At 42.8% G+C, this 22,799-nt stretch overlaps 1 protein-coding gene and 1 long non-coding RNA gene across 6 annotated transcripts in view; both read left to right on the forward strand.

Annotated features, from left to right (window-relative positions):
• The first annotated feature begins 2 nt into the window (after nt 1-2).
• LOC120059451 lies at nt 3-16,645 on the forward strand. Of its 5 annotated transcripts, none has more exons than XR_005478149.1 (10): nt 3-2,051; nt 3,221-3,358; nt 5,235-5,388; nt 5,574-5,688; nt 7,953-8,253; nt 8,705-8,757; nt 11,362-11,438; nt 14,911-15,036; nt 15,458-15,626; nt 16,519-16,645. It is a non-coding gene; the product is annotated as an uncharacterized LOC120059451 (long non-coding RNA). The 5 variants fall into 5 exon arrangements; XR_005478147.1 differs by having other exon boundaries at nt 15,458-15,561; nt 16,515-16,645; XR_005478148.1 differs by having other exon boundaries at nt 15,458-15,561.
• Nucleotides 16,646-22,175: 5,530 nt separating this feature from the next.
• Nucleotides 22,176-22,799, forward strand: part of LOC120059452 (monoglyceride lipase-like) — a 28,783-nt gene continuing 28,159 nt past the window's right edge. The window contains exon 1 of the mRNA XM_039008505.1: nt 22,176-22,360. The gene's annotated coding sequence lies outside the window, so the exon portion shown is untranslated. The remainder of the gene's footprint in view (nt 22,361-22,799) is intronic.

Genomic DNA, 22,799 nt, shown 5'->3' on the forward strand with positions numbered 1-22,799 from the left:
GGGACAATGCAAATAGTCTGGGTAGCCATTTGACTAGATGTTCAGGAGTCTTATGGCTTGGGGGTAGAAGCTGTTTAGAAGCCTCCTGGACCTAGCCTTGGCGCTCCGTCACCGCTTGCCGTGTGGCAGCAGAGAGAACACTCCTTCAGAATTGACTGTCATTCGTTCTTTGTGTCATCGTTTCAATTTCTATTGCAGGCCAACTGTACTACTGGCATTGCCTGGGTGGGGTTGTGCTACACAGAAATAAATCATGACTGACTGACTCGCACTCTTGTGACAATGTAGTTCAGGAGGGCACAAATGAAATGTCATTCAGGAGGGTACATTTGGATGCTTTTCTCAACCTCGGTCAGTGACAGGTTGTACAGGTTATGACTTCAATCCACATGCTGATAGCCTACTACGGTTCGGTTGTGAACTACGAGACCATACTGCCAGGTCTTTCATTCTGCTGTGTGTTTTAGAAGAAATGGAAACAGAAGTCGTCTCCTATAAAAGCTTTTATCGGAGCAATATGACATCTTGGGTTCAATTCTTTGTTGCACACAGAATGGTTTATTCTTTTTCATTATAACCATACTGTATCATTGTGTTTCACCATGTCAAATCTTTGTAAGCTTACTCTGTCTGCAGCTCCACTAAAACATGAAGCTCTTGCAGTTTCCATGGCGATGGATTACATTTGAATGATTGACAGGTGCAACACCCCCCTGTTTGACTACCTATCATTCTTTTCCCAAGAGAAGCTGTGTGGACAACACTTCTATTAAACTCGATGTGAACCCTTGAATCCCGAGGAAAGTAATACCGTTAAAACATATATCATCAAGCTTCAGATGAGATTAAATTACTATTAAATATGAATAAATGTTAAATATCTACTGCATATCAGAAGAGGGAAGGAAAAGAGTACAATAGTACAGCCCATAGTTTAACTTAAGTGCAAATGGAGGGACAGAATAACTGCCTATACTGTATATAATAAGTCTAGCAGAGACCATAAATAAAGACATGGTTTATATAACGGGCTCTGCAAGAGGGGTGAACTGGAGGTCAAAGGTCACCCAGGGGTATTTTTTTTGACCCCTATCAAAGAAACCTGTTTCAATGGAAGTTCAGTTCAAAACATTAGAATAACCAACAAACTCCAACACAACAGGTTCATTATTTTTCCCTCATGGTCCCCTAGTATCATTATTGCAGCCATATCTGTTTTTCCACACAACCAGGCCATACACCATCCACGCAGGGTAAGCAAAAACAAGTGTAATATTCCTGACTTAACTGAATTATGTCCTCTCTCTAACCAGGCCCAGATAAGACTCCTCAGACACCTATTTCTAAAGGCCTACTGTCTCACTGACTTGTAGCGTCAACAGCACACCTGTCTGTCCATCTCGACTGGGATAAAGTGATTGATTGGGACTTTGCTCTCCTCCTCCCCACCTGCAAGAGTCTATCTGTGTTTTGTCTTCGTTCAAATTCTGCTGTCAGAAGATACTTGGACAAAAGGGAATACTCCGTGACAGAGGAAGTTAAGGGGGAAACCAGAGGACTTTCTATGAACAGAGGATCTCAACCGGATTAATAACGGAAGAATGACCCCTCTCTAACTCATACAAAGACTCAGACACTTTGGACACAGATTCATCAAGTATTTGGGTTACCATATTTGGACATCCTGAAAACTGATGTACAGACCTGCAGTAGACTGACGTTGAAGGAGAGGAACATTTTTCCACAAGTTGAAGCTACATCAAGTGGGATATTACTGCTGATCATCGAGGATCAACCTGAAGCCAGTTTCTGTTGAGACATAAGACTTTTAAGTCATAAGGTCACAACACATCAGAGCACAGGGAGAGAGTTGGTATCAGACAAGGTTGAAGGAAGTATCAGAGGTGACCTCTACACAGACGGGGACTCTAGCGGGTCACACAGGCCCAACTATGGAGGAGAGAAGGCGTGTGGGCTATCGCACACACAGAGAGGAGCTGGATAAAGGAAAAAAAGTTCCCTGTCTCTGAAAAACTCAGAGAGTCAATGAGGTAAGGTAACGTTAACCTTGAATACAACAAAAATAACCTACAGAACCAGTCAAAAGTTTGGACACACCTACTCATTCAAGGATTATTCTTTATTTGTACTATTTTCTACATTGTAGAATAATAGTAAAGACATCAAAACTATGAAATAACACATATGGAATCATATAGTAACCAAAAAAGTGTTAAACAAATCAAAATATATTTTAGATTCTTCAAAGTAGCCACCCTTTGCCTTGATGACAGCTTTGCACACTCTTGGCATTCTCTCAACCAGCTTCACCTGGTATGCTTTTCCAACAGTCTTGAAAGAGTCCCCACATATGCTGAGCACCTTTGGGCTGCTTTTCATTCACTGCGGTCCAACTCATCCCAATCCATCTCAATTGGGTTGAGGTCGGGTGATTGTGGAGGCCAGGTCATCTGATGCAGCACTCCATCACTCTCCTTCTTGGTCAAATAGCCCTGACACAGCCTAGAGGTGTGTTTTGGGTCATTGTTCTGTTGAAAAACAAATGATAGTCCCACTAAGCACAAACCAGATGGGATGGCGTATCGCTGCAGAACCCTGTGGCATCCATGCTGGTTAAGTGTGCCTTGAATTCTAAATAAATCAATGACAGTGTCATCAGCAAAGCATCATCCACACCTCCTCCTCCATGCTTCACGGTGGGAACCACACATGTAGAGATCATCCGTTCAGCTACTCTGCGTCTCACAAAGACATGGCAGTTGGAACCAAAAATCTCAAATTTGGACTTATCAGACCAAAGGACAGATTTCCACCAGTCTAATGTCCATTGCTCGTGTTTCTTGGCCCAAGAAAGTCTCTTCTTGTTATTGGTGTCCTTTAGTAGTTGTATCTTTGCATCAATTTGACCATGCAGGCCTGATTCACGCAGTCTCCTCTGAACAGTTGATGTTGAGATGTGTCTGTTATTTGAACTCTGTGAAGCATTTATTTGGGCTGCAATTTCTGAGGCTGGTAACTCTAATGAACTTATCCTGTGCAGCAGAGGTAACTCTGGGTCTTCCTTTCCTGTGGCTGTCCTCATGAGTGCCAGTTTCATCATAGCGCTTTTAGGTTCTAGATAACCTTTTTTGTAGACCATTCATTTCAAACTAACTACTTCATAAATTATAAAACCCTACATGTAGCCTCTCTCTCTTAGGTACATATGCAGTGATGATAGCCGGCGTGACAGATCGCTTGGCTACAGATTCTAACTTCACGATGTGGGACAAGTCGCGGAGTCGCGGAGCGGGTAAAAGTGGCAGCGGCCGTGACTTTCATGTTCGGCCTCTTTCAGGTAATTGTAACCGAGCGTCAACTGAATGTCACAAGACTGTGTTTGCCTACTGAGCTAAAGCCTCTGCATTAACTCTGTCAGCCAAGTCTTTAGGTCTCAGGCAAGGTTACTCATCACTACTCATCTCTGAACTACAGTACCTGTGTTACATTAGCAGTGACTGTATGACAGCTTCTCCCGTGTGTTTGTGTGTGTGGAGCTGGTTCAGCTTGTGTGTGTAGATGCTCCTGGGGCTGGTTCAGTTCGGCTATGTGGTGACCTACCTGTCTTAGCCCGTGGTCAGAGGGTACACCATCGGAGAAGCCATCCACTTCATCGTCTCTCAGCTCAAGTACACATTTGGTATCAGTCCGAAACGCTACAGCGAACCATTCTCCCTGATCTTTGTACAATAGACACACATAGGAAGACACACATTGTGACCTTGGGTTCTATCTGACATTTTGGTCCAAAGTTAGTTGATCTTTAGGTGGTCATTTACATGTGTCATATGGCAGATGCTTGAAAAAAGTACCTTTTACGACGAAGAAAATGAAAAATCGGAACGTTTTGCCTGTGCAGATAGATCACTTTTAACTTGGTGCTATAAAGTTATATCTGCAATCCAATCACACAGTGCTGGGTTGTCAATCAAAAGCAATTGTAAGGTGATATACTTGTTGAGTCATGAAAGAGGAAGACATCACTTAACTGTTCTGAGACTTGAAAAATACTCAGTATCTCAAAGCTATACATTACGTACGTAGAACCTTATAGACCCAAGCCCTTGATTATTCATGTCATAGGTTCTGGTCCTGTTTTTAAACCACTTTTTCAGAAGAATGGCCATAATGTAAGCTCTTTATGGTTAAAACAAATAAATACAGGTGTCTTAGAGCATGTTTAAGGCCCTTAGGAGAGGCATTGCTGTTTTTGTCTTGTTCTATACCAATACGAAAACCTCCATGGAAGGGGATTTTCCCAAAAATTACAAATTTACAACATTGTATTAACAACTGTCACGACTTCCGCCGAAGTCGGTCCCTCTCCTTGTTCGGGCGGCGTTCGGCGATCGACGTCACCGGCCTTCTAGCCATCACCGATCCACTTTTCATTTTCCATTTGTTTTGTCTTTGTTTTCTACACACCTGGTTTCAATTCCCCGCATTACATGTTCATTATTTAACCCTCTGGTTACCCACATGTTTGTGTGCATGTTTGTTTTATTGTAAGGCTGTATCTGACGGCTGGTCTTATTGTTGCCGGGTTTTGTTGTTACGCCCGTTTATTCGTGGTACCGGTATTTTTTCCTGCACCATAGTATTGTGTTTGTACTGGTGTTTTCTTTATTAAATACCTTGTCCACACATCTCAGCTCTCCTGCGCCTGACTCATTTCACCAGTTACCCACAGCCTTGACAACAACTAGCAAGTAGTTTACTGACTTTGTGTGTCAGAGACCAGAAAAATACATCAGTTCCTCATCCAGAGCTAAGCTAGTTATGCATAGGATGTACTGTATTTGTCATATATTTGATGATGTGATTCAAAAGAAGGAAGGGTATTCTCTTTATTATAATCATTAAATGTCTGTACTTTTATATTGAAATAATTTTAACATTCTGTGGCAGATAGGATCTTATGGCTGAACCCAGATTGACATTTCAGAGCCATAAGGTTCTACCTTCAATTGCACCCCTGTGGTTATGAAAGAAGAACTCATTACAAAACAATTCTGATATCTGGGATGTGAAAAATGTCATGCTCAAAATATCTCAGAACTATGCTTTTTTACACAGATAGAACCTTATAGTCCCAAGGTTGACACACTGATGTTGTGCCCTCTATGGGTGAAGGAAATACACCCCCCCATCACCATATCTCTCTCTCTCTCCAGACAGTGATAGAGGTGCGCTATCTATTGCCAGAAACCAACATAGGTACCCTGGTGGTGAGCCTGGTGTCAATCGTTGGCCTCATCATCGTCAAGGAGCTCAACACCTAGCTGGGGAAAAAACTGTCAGTACCCATTCCCTGTAGAGCTGCTAGCGGTGAGTCACAATCCCACTCCTCCTACACCCAACAGAGGACAATAGATTACTGTAGTTCCCACCCTGAAATAAATTGGTGTGTGCACAAACAATGGATGACGAAGTGGAGTAGGACTAAACCTTTTTCCGTAAAACAAAGAAATACAGCCCAAACATTATTTTGTCCATTTCTTCTGTGGGTTCAGTCATTGACGCCTGTCTGTCGGTCGGTCGTCAGATCATCAACGTCACGGTGTTCTCCTGGCAGGTCAACCTTGAGGATGAGTATGAAGTGGAAGTGGTGGGAGAGATCCCCTCTTGGTGAGGAGAAGAGTATTATACTGTACACACATAGAGATACTCAACCACATAGATACGCACCCACATAGATATGCAACCACAGATACGCAACCACATACATGCATAACCACAAAGTATCACAGCCATAACATCCCAGATACTCAGTCACATAGTCTAACTACACAACCACTCACACAGAGGACAGTATACCTAGCTACACAACCACCAAAACTACAGTACACAACATCATGATCACACAAAGATATCTACAGTTGAAGTCGGAAGTTTACATACACTTAGGTTGGAGTCATTAAAACTCACTTTTCAATCACTCCACAAATTTCTTGTTAATAAACTATAGTTTTGGCAAGTCGGTTAGGACATCTACTTTGTGCATGACAAGTAATTTTTACAACAATTGTTTACAGACATATTATTTCACTTATAATTGTAACGGCAGCCTTCCTCCTCTTCGTCTGAAGAGGAGGTGTAGCAGGGATCGGACCAAGACGCAGCGGAGCTCGTGTTCAACATGATTTTAATAAACAAGACAAAACTGTGAACACTTACAAAATAACAAAAGTGGCGTACCGATACAGCCCTATCTGGTGCAGAGAAAACACAGAGACAGGAAACAACCACCCACAATCCCCAACACAAAACAAGCCACCTATATATGATTCCCAATCAGAGACAACACAAAACATCTGCCTCTGATTGAGAACCATATTAGGCCAAACATAGAAACGGACAAACAAGACACACAACATAGAATGCCCACCCAGCTCACGTCCTGACCAACACTAAAACAAGCAAAACACACAAGAACTATGGTCAGAACGTGACAATAATTCACTGTATCACAATTCCAGTGGGTCAGAAGTTTACATACACTAAATTGACTGTGCCTTTAAACAGCTTGGAAAATTCCAGAAAATTATGGCATGGCTTTAGAAGCTTCTGATAGGCTAATTGACATCATACGAGTCAATTGGAGGTGTACCTGTGGATGTATTTCAAGGCCTACCTTCAAACTCAGTGCCTATTTGCTCGACATCATGAGGAAATCAAAAGATATCAACCAAGACCTCAGAAAAAAAATTGTAGACCTCCACAAGTCTGGCTCATCCTTGGGAGCAATTTCCAAACGCCTGAAGGTACCACGTTCATCTGTACAAACAATAGTACGCAAGTATAAACACCATGGGACCACGCAGCCGTCATACCGCTCAGGAAGGAGACGCATTCTGTCTCCTAGAGATGAACGTACTTTGGTGTGAAAAGTGGAAATCAATCCCAGAACAACAGCAAAGGACCCTGTGAAGATGCTGGAGGAAACATGTACAAAAGTATCTATATCCACAGTAAAACGAGTCCTATATTGACATAACCTGAAAGGCCGCTCAGCAAGGAAGAAGCCACTGCTCCAAAACCGCCATAAAAAAGCCAGACTACGGTTTGCATCTGCAGATGTGGACAAAGATTGTACTTTTTGGAGAAATGTCCTCTGGTCTGATGAAACAAAAATAGAACTGTTTGGCCATAATGACCATGGTTATGTTTGGAGGAAAAAGGGGGAGGCTTGCAAGCCGAAAGTGAAGTGCTTTGCTGCAGGAGGGACTAGTGCACTTCACAAAACAGATGGCATCATGAGGGAGGAAAATTATGTGGATATATTGAAGCAACATCTCAAGACATCAGTCAGGAAGTTAAAGCTTGGTCGCAAATGGGTCTTCCAAATGGACAATGACCCCAAGCATACTTCCAAAGTTGTGGCAAAATGGCTTAAGGACAACAAAGTCAAGGTATTGGAGTGGCCATCACAAAGCCCTGACCTCAATCCTATAGACAATTTGTGTGCAGAACTGAAAAAGTGTGTGCGAGCAAGGATGCCTACAAACGTGACTCAGTTACACCAGCTCTGTCAGGAGGAATGGGCCAAAATTAACCCAACTTATTGTGGGAAGCTTGTGGACGGCTACCCAAAACATTTGACCCAAGTTAAACAATTTAAAGGCAATGCTACCAAATACTAATTGAGTGTATCTGAACTTCTGACCCACTGGGAATGTGATGAAAGAAATAAAAGCTGAAATAAATCATTCTCTTTTCTATTATTCTGACATTTCACATTCTTAAAATAAAGTGGTGATCTAACTGACCTAAGACAGATAATTTTTACTTGGATTAAATGTCAGGAATTGTGAAAAACGGAGTTTAAATGTATTTGGCTAAGGTGTATATTAACTTCCGACTTCAACTGTATGCTTGTTTCTCTTCCCCAGTCTACAGCCCCCTTGTCCTGCCTACAGCCTCTCTGTTTGGTCAGGTTATAAATGATGCCCTCGCTCTGTCTGTGGTTGGCTGCGGCATTGCCATCTCTCTCGGACAAATCTTTGCCCTAAAATATGGCTACAATGTTGACAGCAACCAGGTGAGAAACACTGTCAATGACTGTGTGATTGGAAATCCTTCTGGGTACCCTGGTGGTGAGCCTGGTGTCAATCGTTGGCCTCATCGTCAAGGAGCTCAACACCCAGCTGGGAAAAAAACTGTCAGTACCCATTCCCTGTAGAGCTGCTGGCGGTGAGTCACAATCCCACTCCTCCTACACCCAACAGAGGACAATAGATTACTATAGTTCCCACCCTGAAAATTAGACCAAATGAATGGCAGGGAGAGAAAATTGGTGTGTGCACAAACAATGGATGACGAAGTGGAGTAGGACAAAACCTTTTTCCGTAAAACAAAGAAATACAGCCCAAACATTATTTTGTCCATTTCTTTTGTGGGTTCAGTCATTGACGTCTGTCTGTCTGTCTGTCTGTCTGTCTGTCTGTCTGTCTGTCTGTCTGTCTGTCTGTCTGTCTGTCTGTCTGTCTGTCTGTCTGTCTGTCTGTCTGTCTGTCTGTCTGTCTGTCTGTCTGTCTGTCTGTCTGTCTGTCTGTCTGTCTGTCTGTCTGTCTGTCTGTCTGTCTGTCTGTCTGTCTGTCTGTCTGTCTGTCTGATCATCAACGTCACGGTGTTCTCCTGGCAGGTCAACCTTGAGGGGGAGTATGAAGTGGAAGTGGTGGGAGAGATCCCCTCTTGGTGAGGAGAAGAGTATTATACTGTACACACATAGAGATACACAACCACATAGAACACACCCTCTCTCCCAAACGCCTGGAAGGGATGAGAGAGCCAAGCCTATGGGCAGCACACACACTTACACCAACTGATTAATGGACTGCTGAATGTATATTTTTTATCTTGCTCTGCTTGCTCTTTTCCATATTATGTCTATCTCTAATAAGCTACCCAGGAAAAGGCTGAAAATAGCCCATATTAATTTATATAGCCTTAGAAATAAGGTTCATGAAATCAATAACTTGCTAACATCAGATAACATTCATATATTAGCCATTTCTGAGACTCACTTAGATCATTCATTTGATGATACAGCAGTAGCAATACAAGGATATAACATATATAGAAGAGACAGAAATGCTTATGGGGGAGGTGCCTAGAAGGTCAGCATCCCGGAGTCGCTCGTCACTGTTGACGTTGAGACTGGTGTTTTGCGGGTACTATTTAATGAAGCTGCCAGTTGAGGACTTGTGAGGTGTCTGTTTCTCAAACTAGATGTACTTGTCTTCTTGCTCAGTTGTGCACCGGGGTCTCCCACTCCTCTTTCCATTCTGGTTAGAGCCAGTTTGCGCTGTTCTGTGAAGGGAGTAGTACACAGCGTTGTACGAAATCTTCAGTTTCTTGGCAATTTCTCGCATGGAATAGCCTTCTTTTCTCAGAACAAGAATAGACTGACGAGTTTGAGAGGAAAGGTCTTTGTTTCTGGCCATTTTGAGCCTGTAATCGAACCCACAAATGCTGGCGCTACAGACACTGAACTAGTCTAAAGAAGGCCAGTTTTATTGCTTCTTTAATCAGAACAACAGTTTTCAGCTGTGCTAACATAATTGCAAAAGAGTTTTCTAATGATAAATTAGCCTTTTAATAATGGGCCTCTGAACGCCTATGTAGATATTCCATTAAAACTCTGCCGTTTCCAGCTACAATAGTCATTTACAACAATAACAATGTCTACACTGTATTTCTGATCAATTTCATGTTATTTTAATGGACAAAAACTGTGTTTTTCTTTAAAAAACAAGGACATTTCTAAGTGACCCCAAACTTTTGAACGGTAGTGTATGTGTTATGGCTTTTCAGCCATATCGTGGATCAAGAGCTATCTATCTAATAGAACAGAGGGTTTTCTTTAATGATTGTGTGGTGTACCGCAGGTAAGCTTTCTAGGCTCTACTCTTTTTTATTTTTTACTAACGACCTGCCATTGGCATTAAAAAAAGCATGTCTGTCCATGTGTGCTGATGAACCAACCATATACGCATCAGCAATCACATCTAATGAAGTCACTGAAACCCTTAACAAAGATTTGCAGTCTGTTTTGGAATGGGTGGCCAGTAATAAACTGGTCCTAACATCTCTAAAACTAAGAACATTGTATTTGGTGCAAATCCTTCCGTAAGGTCTAGACCTCAGCTGAATCTGGTAATGAATGGTGTGGCTGTTGAATAAGTTGAGGAGACTAAATTACTCGGTGTTACCTTAGATTGCAAACTGTCATGGTCAAAACATATAGATTCAATGGTTGGTAAGATGGGGAGACGTCTGTCCGTAATAAAGAGATGCTCTTCTTTTTTTGACACCACACTCCACAAAGCAAGTCCGACAGGCTCTATTTTTATCTTATCTTGATTATTGTCTAGTCATATTGTGCTGCAAAGAAATACCTAGTTAAGCTGCAGCTGGCCCAGAACAGAGCCGTAAGTTGTAACGTAGATGCAGGGAGTCAGGAAGCAAATGCAGTTGGTGAGTTTAATAACAAAACAGGAGAAGCGTACAGAGTATGAAAAACAAAACCAATACTCCCTGAAGACTGAGGCTACTGAGGGCTAAATAAAGAGGAAGTAATCAAGGTACTGATGAAGTCCAGGTGGGGGCCAGAGGTGCGTAATGATGGTTGCCAGATATGCGTAATGTGGTTTGCCAGGACCGGTGGTTAGTAGACCGGCAGTCGAGTGCCAGAGTGGGAGAGCGGGAGTAGGCGTGACACAGTCTTGTTCTTCATTGTAATCAGAGGGCTAAAATTAATACTATGCATACCAGTTTCTCTTGGCTAAGAGTTGAGGAAAGACTGGCTTTGTCACTTCTTGTTTTTATAAGAAACATTAATGTGTTGGAAATTCCAAACTGTTTGCATAGTCAATTTACACAGCACTGACACACACACTTACCAGACATGCCACCAGGGGTCTTTTCACAGTCCCCGGGTCCAGAACAAATTCCAGGAAACATACAGTATTATACAGAGCCATGAGTGCATGGAACTCCCTTCCATCTCATACAGCGCAAGAGAACAGCAAACCAGGTTTAAAAAAACAAATAAAGAAAAACACGAAAAACACGTATTCCCAACCACTATAAACCACAGCCCACATTAACTCCACTCTATCTCTGACAGACTCCACCTAACCACGAACATCCAACACTACTCATTTTAATTCACCCCCCCCCTCATCATTAAATCATTCATATAGTAATTTTAACAGATTTAAAGGGACTCAATGTCTCATCTGCTCCACTTACTGGGCTAAATTACATGTTAAATCCCTATGCCTGTCTATTTGTCAGTTTCAGGCCAAAGTACTCCTCTTCTAGGGCAGGCCCCTGAGACTGACATCTACAGACCAGTGGAGGATTATAATCAGGTATGCGTCCATGGAAACAAGATAAATATGTAAATATACAATACATATTCAGTTTCTCTCTAATCATACGGCCACTCAATCAATGGGAAATCTTTAACTTGTAGGTACCAGGGCTATGTCTGTGAAGCTGTTTCACTTACATTTTCGGCAGTATATTAAGTGTACTTTAACTCCGGGTTGAAGTATCCCCTAGGTACATATCTAGGATCAGCTTCCCCTCCCCCAATCCTACTATTAGTGGGGATAATGCAAAATTGACCCAAAATCAGCATCTGATGTGTAATGACACAGCAACTCTGTGTAATGATGTATATCATCGTATCTTTAGCCAACTTGGTCTCAGAGCATTTCGTATTATTCTGTATGTAAATCTGAGACACTCCATTTAGTATGATATGTTACGTATCGAATGTATTCATTTGTGGATGTCCATCATCCAAATTTTATTTTTATTTAAACTTTATTTAACTTGGTAAATCAGTTAAGAGCAAATCCTTATTTACAATGACGGCCTACCCCGGCCAAACCCTAACCCGGACGACGCTGGGCCAATTGTGCGCCGCCCTACGGGACTCCCAATCACAGCCGGTTGTGATACAGTCTGGAATCAAACCAGGGTCTGTAGTGACACCTCTAGCACTGAAATGCAGTGCCTTAGACCGCTGCGCCACTCGGGAGCCCTTATATGTTACGAATTGCAAAACGTATGATATGTTACGAATTCCTATTTGTTGTGGCTAACGTTAGCTAGGTGGCAAGGTGGCTAACGCTAACGTTAGATAGCTGGCTAACATTAGCTAGGCTAGGGGTTAAGGTTAGGGTTAAGGTTGGGGTTAGGAGTTAGGTTAAAGGGTTTGTGTTAGGGTTAGCGAAAAGGGTTAAGTTTAGGGTTAGGGGAACCTGGGTGTCGGACTCGGACTCGGTCCGGAATCAAAATGAATGACTGCTCAGAATCAGCCCAAGTACATCAGGCCATTTCCGTCTACCGGAATTCAGTCAACTTTGCCGGTATCCTACCAGAATCCCCCCAGAAGTGGCCCGATGCAAATGTAAATAATTGTATACAAAATATTACTATTATACATGTTATACATACAAATGATACCCATCCACAAAAAAAACATTTTGTGTCGGAGGAAACACCATACACCTGGTGACGGTGTCAGCGTGCATGCGCCTGGCCCACCTCAGGAGTCGCCACAGCTCGATGGGACAAGGACATCCCGGCCGGCCAAACCCTCCCCTAACTCGGAAGACGCTGGGCCAATTGTGCGTTGCCTCATGGGTCTCCCGGTCGCGGCCAGCACGGGTCTTGAACCAGCATCTGTAGCAACGCAGTTTGTACTGCGATGTAGTGTCTTAGACCACTGCGCCACTCGGGAGGCTCCATCCACAAGGTTTTTAATGCTTATCAACTGCCTTGCACAAAGTATCAAAATACTACCCAGGACTCTTAAAGAATTTCATTTAAATGTTAATTGTATTTTTTGATCACAGAAACAATTAGAAAATATGGAGATATTTTTTTTTGAAATGTTAATTATATAAAATAGCCCATGCAATCATCTGCCAGAGAGCAGCCCCAATCGGCCCGAGCCCCAGGTAATACATTTGGGCCAGATAACTCTCACCGGAATCGGCCCGAGCTCAATCCCCGCATCCTAGCCATAAGTAATACTACCAAAGGCGGCCCAGACTCGGGCCACATGACGTCGGCCAAGTCTGACTCTCAGCCGAGTACCCCGACTCTCAGCCGGAATCGGCCCAGATCCACTGTGCTAGCTGGGAAGGGTTAGCTAACATGCTAAGTCGTTGCAAAGTTGTTTATTAATTAGCTAAAATGCTAAAGTTGTCCTCAATGAGATTCAAACACCTTGGGGTTGCTAGACGTTTGCATTATATGGCCTCCCATCCACCCCGACGAACCACCCTCCTTTCGTTTTTGCCTTAAGTAACCTTCTATCTTATGAAACCATACCAATCGTAACATATCATACTCATTTGAGTGTCCCAGATTTAAGTTTACTATGTTACGTACAGTCTATGAGACCAGTCCGCTTTATCAAGTCTATTATAACAAGGGGTGCGTTTGTAAATTCACTTTGGAGTGACTGAGTGCGATCAGAGTGCGCTCGTAAATTCAGACCGTTGTCAGATTGTCCATTCGTAAATTCAGACCGTTGTCAGATTGTCCATTCGTAAATTCAGAGCGTTGTCAGATTGTCCATTCGTAAATTCAGAGCGTTGTCAGATTGTCCATTCGTAAATTCAGACCGTTGTCAGATTGTCCATTCGTAAATTCAGACCGTTGTCAGATTGTCCATTCGTAAATTCAGACCGTTGTCAGATTGTCCATTCGTAAATTCAGAGCGTTGTCAGATTGTCCATTCGTAAATTCAGAGCGTTGTCAGATTGTCCATTCGTAAATTCAGAGCATTGTCAGATTGTCCATTCGTAAATTCAGACCGTTGTCAGATTGTCCATTCGTAAATTCAGAGCGTTGTCAGATTGTCCATTCGTAAATTCAGAGCGTTGTCAGATTGTCCATTCGTAAATTCAGAGCGTTGTCAGATTGTCCATTCGTAAATTCAGACCGTTGTCAAATTGTCCATTCGTAAATTCAGAGCGTTGTCAGATTGTCCATTCGTAAAGAGCGCACACTGGACATTCTGGCCAAGGAGTAGGGTTGATCCCAGCATTCTGACCACACAATGCAGTCAAGCAGGTTAAAGGTTAAATAAAATAAAATAAATTAGAAAGCACCCAAGCTAACTGGCTAACGTTGGCTAGCTTGCCAGCTACTTCCAGACACAAATGAGAGAACACTTCACTCTGACCATTTTACTCGCCCTAGCAGAGCTGGTTAGGCTGTTTTCATGTTATCCAGAGCGTTGGTGACTGCAACTGTGCTGCTGGCAACAATTTAAATACGCCTTTTTGTCGACGTTTAACCACACCGGCCATATTCAACGGGTGTTGAGCATTCGTAAATGAATCAGTTATTTTGCACTCTGGCACACTCAGACGAGAGTGCTCTGAAATCGGAGGAGTGCTCTGAAATCGGAGGAGATAACCAGAGCAAATTTACGAACGCGCCCAAGAGCATTGCTATAAGGTACCATTCTCTCTCAAGTGAAGGAGGTCCCTGAGGTCCCTGCCACCCTCGGACAAGGTGAGGTCATAGGTCAAAGGTGACACAACGATGACACTACTCAATACGAGCCAAGAAATCAGAACACTGCAATTACTATGCACTACACAAGGAATTAATATGCACTACACAAGCATACTTTGACAAACTAGCGAAACGCCTGACCAGTTTTTCTTACATTTTGCTGTGTGAATATCGAGAGGTTGAGAGGTATTGTTAAGATGTCCTCTCTCCTCTCTCCACCCCCCATTATGCTGTCATGTTCCACGGCAGGAATGGAAAAAAAGATGCTATGTCACTCCCTTGCTATTGTGTCTGCAGCGTGGGATTGACGTCACTAAATGAATCTCCCGAAAGAAGAAAGCGGAGGCCAAGAGATTGAGGAAGGAAAGAAAGAGGCCAGGAAAGCCAAAAGAAAAAAGGAAAAAGAAGAACGCCCAGGAACTGGTGAGGAGGAGTGACACTGAAAAGATAGGGAGAATACCAGTCTGTTTGTATAGTGTAATCCACTAATAGGGTCTAAGGTTAGGAGAGTATTGGATTAATATGCAGGTAATGTGATGAGTGGGTGTCTACTGAATGATCCTTCCATGTGTTCTCCTGTCCAGGAGGGGGAGCCAGACAGTTCAGAGAAGGATGTGGAGAAGGATCAAATCATGTCAAATCTAATGTTATTTGTCACATGTTTAGCAAATGTTATTGCGGGTGTAGCGAAATGCTTGTGATGCAATGTGAGATGCTGTCTGCCTGTTGTCATAGCAGATGTCATACAGGTTGAGTAAGATTCAATAATGCTTTACTGCTATGACTGCAAAAATGCTATGTTCTCAAAACGAGACACACAATTCATTTTCTTTTTTTTTTGAAGGAGCAGTCTCCCTCGCTCTGACCCCGACATTTGACCTCTCTCTGGTGCTGTTTCAGATCCAAAGGGACTACGGTGATATCGGTGGGGAGGTAGTGGATGTCAGAGTGAGGGTTACATTTTCAATTTACTATTATCAAAACCTTCATGCTGAACATGCAGCACAGTAACGGTAATGCATTCTGTGTATGCGGAAAATAGCATTGTTTGTGTGTGTTTCCCATAACGTTTTTACAGCTATTTACTTTGATTACCTTATGTAATTAGGGAAATTGCTTATCATGACTGATTATACAGGCAAAATCACTAAAGCGGCCAATGTTTATCTAGGAATGTTGATTAACCATAATTATGAATGTTGAATCCCTCCTCTCACTCTTCTCCTCTTCCTTCCTCTATCCCCCTACATCTGTCCCGCTCCCACCCTGTCTCTATCCCCCTACATCTGTCCCGCTCCCACCCTGTCTCTATCCCCCTACATCTGTCCCGCTCCCACCCTGTCTCTATCCCCCTACATCTGTCCCGCTCCCACCCTGTCTCTATCCCCCTACATCTGTCCCGCTCCCACCCTGTCTCTATCCCCCTACATCTGTCCCGCTCCCACCCTGTCTCTATCCCCCTACATCTGTCCCGCTCCCACCCTGTCTCTATCCCCCTACATCTGTCCCGCTCCCACCCTGTCTCTATCCCCCTACATCTGTCCCGCTCCCACCCTGTCTCTATCCCCCTACATCTGTCCCGCTCCCACCCTGTCTCTATCCCCCTACATCTGTCCCGCTCCCACCCTGTCTCTATCCCCCTACATCTGTCCCGCTCCCACCCTGTCTCTATCCCCCTACATCTGTCCCGCTCCCACCCTGTCTCTATCCCCCTACATCTGTCCCGCTCCCACCCTGTCTCTCTGTCTCTCTTTGTCTCTCTCTCTCTCTCTCTCTCTCTCTCTCTCTCTCTCTCTCTCGCTGGTGTTATTGCGAAACTGGAAAGATGATGATTCGTCAGTGAGAAAGTCACTAAAGTGTGTCTCTTCTCCTCAATCCACAACGCTGTGCTTTACTGTCAGACAGACAGGGCCCAGATGGACAGTGATGACGAGGTGAAACACACACGAGCACGACACGTGCACACACACGGATGCCCCCATTCTCATCGACGGGGCTGCAGTGGAGCAGGTTGAGAGCTTCAAGTTCCTTGGTGTCCACATCACCAACAAACTAGCATGGTCCAAGCACACCAAGACAGTCGTGAAGAGGGCACGACAAAACCTACTCCCCCTCAGGAGACTGAAAAGATTTGGCATGGGTCCTCAGATCCTCGAAAGGATCTACAGCTGCACCATCGAAAGCATCCTGACGGGTTGCATCACTGCCTGGTATGGCAACTGCTCGTCCTCCGACCGCAAGGCGGGTAGTGGGTAGTGACAGAGGTTAGTGCGAACGGTCCAGTACATCACTGAGGCCAAGCTTTCTGCCATCCAGGACCTCTATACCAGGCGGTGTCAGAGGAAGGCCCTAAAAATTGTCAAAGACTCCAGCCACCCTAGTCATAGACTGTTCTCTCTGCTACTGCACGGCAAGCGGTACCGGAGCACCAAGTCTAGGTCCAAGAGGCTTCTAAACAGCTTCTACTCCCAAGCCATAAGACTCCTGAACACCTAATCAAGTGGCTACCCAGACTATTTGCATTGCCCCCCAACCCCCCCCCCCCCTTTTACACCGCTGCTACACTCTGTTGTTATTATCTATGCATGGTCACTTTAATAACTTCACCTACATGTACATGTTACCTCAGTTACCTCGACAAACCGGTGCCCCCGCACATTGACTCTGTACCGGTATCCCCCTGTATATAGTCTCGCTATTGTTATTTTACTGCTGCTCTTTAATTACTTGTTACTTTTATTTCTTATTCTTATCTGTATTTTTTAAACTGCATTGTTGGTTAGGGGCTCGTAAGTAAGCATTCCACTGTAAGGTCTACACCTGTTGTATTCGGCGCATGTGACTAATCAAATTTGATTTGATATTTGATTTGAAGTACATGCATGCACTACAAGCGCACACACACACTCACAATTACTCACATTCTTTTACAGTTTATAACCTGTTTATATTGTACAAAACATTAGAAACACCTGGTTAAAGGTTAAAGAAGGATTTTTAAGCCTTGAGACAATTGAGACATGGATTGTGTGTGTGCCCTTCAGAGAATGAAAGGGCAAGACAAAATATACGTGTCTTTGAATGGGGTACTTTGAATGGGGTAGTAGTTGCCAGGCGCACCGGTTTGAGTGTGTCAAGAACTGCAACTCTGCTGAGCTTTTCACGCTCAATAGTTTCCATCTGTATCAAGAATGGTCCACCACCCAAAGAACATCTGGCCAGCTTGAAATGACTGTGGGAAGCATTGGAGTCAACATGGGCCAGCATCCCTGTGGAACGCTTTCGACTCCTTGTAGAGTCCATTCCCTGACGAATTGAGGCTTGGGGAAAATGGGTTGTAGCTCAATATTAGGAATGTGTTGTACACTCAGTGTATAGACAAATGGTTCTTTACAAAAAATGTGTTTTGTGGGGTTTAGGTTTTGGTTGCTGGCAGCTCTGTTTTAGTGTTTAGTTGCATGCATGGCTCTTTTTCAGCTCCACAGGGAGATCTTACATGTTTATGGTAGTTGTTCAGGAAACACAGTCAGGGAACGTTTTACGAGTGATCCGTCAGGTTATACTGATAAATGCTGAAAACCCTTATCTGAAACAGTCCAGTGGCTCTATTTGATCAAATCTAACACAATGGTAAGGTAGCGATATATGTTCAGGGGTCTGTCAGAAATACTTTTGCTATTTTCACAGACGGAATTATGAGTGCAATAGCTGGCGGTGGCTCGAAAGGGCTGGGTTTTGATTAACAAACAAGTTTTATGTGTGATGAGGGCTTGGCCACTCACTGGCCAATCAACACATTCCATAGCCTAATACGGCATGCATTTGTATGAAGTTCTGTAGGTTATTGACGGGCTTTGCGTTGTCATCAACTACAATTCAACTGGAGGCATGGAATATACTTGTCCTGGTCCATTGTGGCATCCTAGTCCATTGTGGATTGATACTACAGTTTATTAAATAGTATGTTTTAGGATATGCAGTATACTTTCAATTCAATGGACTCATTTAAACACCTTTTATGGATAGGCTACTTTGCAAGGCAAGGATAAAAAAGACAAGATGCATTGCTGTTGAACCAGCCTTAGTAGTCTAGGCCTATGGTAAGGGTAGCCTATGGAGGGCTTGATATTCATAGGAAAACAAGCAATCTGTTTTTTAAAACGACAGCTATACTCGAAAGGTGAAATGAAGTAGCATATGCAGGTATGTGAATAGTGAATAATGACAAAGCATGAGGGCAAAAAATCTCAAAAATATTTCAAAGCATTCTCAGTAGACCATTTAAAACCACTTTGTTCATAGGCTATTTGGCTAATGGCCAGCATAAAAAAAGTACCCATGAGATGGGATTGATTAAGGGGAGATTGATTAAGGGGAGGGTATGGTATAAAACACAAGGAAAATGTAGATATATGTATCGATACCATTCCATTCAATCAATTCCAGACATTACTATGAGCCTGTCCTCCCCAATTAAGGGGCCACCAGCCGCCTGTGAGACGTACTTATTAGCAAGTTCAGAATGCTTGACATTCATACTTGTGTACTCATATTTTTGGACACTGAAAGAAAGTAAGAAAGAAACAATGTCTCACAAAGAGACACACGAACCTTGAGACACCTAGATCGATGTACATTGAAACAAAATAATATACTTCGATGACTTTCCAACAACCAAATAGATACACCTTTGGGTAAACTTTTATATTGAAAGATATTTACATATTCTGTGCTAAATAAAGGATTGTATATTTATTGTTTAAATTGTTAATAAATATTTAAAAAATGTATTTTAAGAGATTTTGTTTAACAAGTAATATTTTTGTTTCTCAAAGAGGGGACTATTTTGTTCCACTGGTCCTGGGGCCCTTGTTAAGGTCAACGGAATTTGAAATGTAGTCAAATAAAAAAAGGCCCATAATAGTGTCAATCAAAATAATGACTGAATGTTCAATATTATCTGCATGTGCTGTGTCATGTAGTTTTAATTGACTGTAGTACAGTACCAGTCAAAGTTTGAACACACCTACTCATTCAAAGGCTTTTCTTCATTTTTACTATTTTCTACATTGTAGAATAACAGTGAAGACATAAAAGCTATGAAATAACACATATGGAATCATGTAGTAACCAAAAAAGGATTAAACAAATCAAAATATATTTTAGATTTTAGATTCTTCAAAGTGGCTACCCTTTGCCTTGATGACAGCTTTGCACACTCTTGGCATTCTCTCAACCAGCTTCACCTGGAATGCTTTTCCAACAGTCTTCAAGGAGTTCCCACATATGCTGAGCACTTGTTGGCTGCTGTTCCTTCACTCTGCTGTCCAACTCATCCCAAACCATCTCAATTGGGTTGAGGTCAGGGGATTGTAGAGGCCAGGTCATCTGATGCAGCACTCCATCACTCTCCTTCTTGTTCAAATAGCCCTGACACAGCCTGGAGGTGTGCTTTGGGTCATTGTCCTGTTGAAAAACAAATGATAGTCCTACTAAGCGCAAACCAGATGGGATGGCGTATCGCTGCAGAATTCTGTGGTAGCCATGTTGGTTAAGTGTGCCTTGAATTCTAAATAAATCACTGACATTGTCACCAGCAAAGCACCCCCACACCATCACACCTCCTCCATGCTTCACGGTGGGAACCACATATGGGGAGATCATCCATTCATTCACCTACTCTGCGTCTCACAAAGACACGGCAGTTGGAACCAAAAATCTCAAATTTGGACTCATCAGACCAAAGGACAGATTTCCACCGATCTAATGTCCGATGCTCGTGTTTCTTGGCCCAAGCAAGTCTCATCTTCTTATTGGTGTCCTTTAGTAGTGGTTTCTTTGCAGCAATTCGACCATGAAGGCCTAATTCACACAGTCTCCTCTGAACAGTTGATGTTGAGATGTCTGTTATTTGAACTCTGTGAAACATTTATTTGGGCTGCAATCTAAAGTGCAGTTAACTCTAGTAAACTTATCCTCAGCAGCAGATGTAACTCTGGGTCTTCCATTCCTGTGGCGGTCCTCATGAGAGCCAGTTTCATTATAACGCTTGATGGTTTTTGTGACTGCACTTGAAGAAACTTCTTCAACTTCTTGAAATGTTCCTTATTGACTGACCATGTCTTAAAGTAATGATGGACTGTCATTTCTCTTTGCTTATTTGGGCTGTTCTTGCCATAATATAGACTTGGTCTTTTACCAAATAGGGCTATCTTCTGTATACAACCCCTACTTTGACACAACACAACTGATTGGCTCAAACACATTAAGAAGAAAAGAAATGACACAAATTAACATCTAACAAGGCACACCTGTTAATTGAAATAGATTCCAGGTGACTACATTATGAAGCTGGTTGAGAGAATGCCAAAAGTGTGCAAAGCTGTCATCAAGGCAAAAGGGTGGCTACTTTGAAGAATCTCAAATATAAAATATATTTAGATTTGTTTAACACTTTTTTTGGTCACTACATGATTCCATATGTGTTAATTCTTAGTTTAGATGTCTTCACTATTATTCCACAATGTAGAACAAAGTAAAAAGAAAGAAAACCCCTTGAATGAGTAGGTGTGTCCAAACTTTTGGACTGGTACTGTAGCTAAAAGCTTGTGATCAGGATGCAGAAGCATGATGTACAGGGAAGTTGTTTTCTCACGCTCTACCACCGAAGGCAGCGTTCGTTCGGAGTGTCAACACCATATGCATGCTGCCTATATCTCGTAAAGGAACAGTGTCACAAGAAAGTGTTACAAAAGACTGTTTCCGTATCCTTACCCATGCATTAGACTAAAATATCCACATCCAAATCCATGTATGTACACCATTCCAGGGCATCATAATTACTTTACTTTTCTCCTTTATGTACCCTAATGTTTTCTTACTATGTAACGTACCTTTCACCAAGACAATAATAGCGTCAATGCAAAATGCAGGGCTCGCAAGTTTCTCAGCATATCTTGGAAAGACATGCCTTGGTGGAAGTATCGGGTCTGCTTAGAAAAACCTGTACAACCACATTGAGGTGTTCAAGCGATCAATTGCTATGGTGCTTAACAGGACTTGCTCTTTCTCTTTCCCCCTCTCTCTGTGTGGGAGTCTCTCTCTCTCTCTCTCTCTCTCTCTCTCTCTCTCTCTGTGTATGTGTGTGCTTGCGCAAGGCATGTGTGTATGTGTATGAGAAAGAGAAAGAACATTCCATTTCCATAGAAAAAAGGCTGACTAATGTTCCAGAGCTGCACAACCGTAACAATCTGTAATTGAAATGGGACAAATCCAGTATTTGAACATGAACATTTAACAACAAATGTTCATTCTGTTTATTCTGGGCCTCTGGCAAAATATAATCTATTTTATTCACCCATTATTTGTTTTCCCATAACCTCTAGCTAATACCAGCTCTGCTCTGGACATGCAGAACACATGCGGAATGACAGATGCAAAAAAAAATATATATATATAGACAGAGAACGAGAGAGAGAGAAATTGAAATGAGAGAGCGAGAGCGAGAGGGGGGGGGGGGGGGGGAGAGCCCATTTGGGGCTCAGCAGAAGGACAGAGCGGGTAAAGAGGAGGTCTAGTACTAAAAGTACTGGGAAACGGGTTTCAGTCAGTGTGTATTGATGTTTCCTCGCGCACGCCTCTCTACATTCTTCAGCCTACGAGCGGCCACGCAACATCAGCAGAGAGCGCGGAGAAGGCAGAGCCGTCTGTGAGAAAGCGCAACTTTACAGACCTTTCAGGACATAAGGTTGGTCAACTTTTTTTGGACATTCATCATCATTAAAAAAACAAGTCCTGCATGCATTGCTTCCATTCTCAGCCTCTGAATACTGTTTCAACAGATAAAATGTTGCTCCTTATAACAATGTGACAAATGTGACGGGTATGCCAATTACATCACAAAAATGTCACGTTTCGTTACATTGTTATAAGTAGCAACATGGTTGTTGAAACAATATTCAGAGGTGGACGGGGGACCCATATGGCCCAATGTAAATATCACATTCAGCCTGTCAAAAATAACATCAAAGGGTTTCTGTCATTTCTGGTTAAATATTTGACACAGCTACAATGGGGGAGGGAGGTAGAGTTTTTTGGTAGGCTATTTTACGCCACTTATGACAGCGCCAAAGCTGGTAGTGTGAGTCGACAGTGTCACATCATGTCCCTTGAGACTTTAATCTATC

Source organism: Salvelinus namaycush, chromosome 14 (genome assembly GCF_016432855.1).
Source record: "Salvelinus namaycush isolate Seneca chromosome 14, SaNama_1.0, whole genome shotgun sequence".
Taxonomy (NCBI): Eukaryota; Metazoa; Chordata; class Actinopteri; order Salmoniformes; family Salmonidae; genus Salvelinus; species Salvelinus namaycush.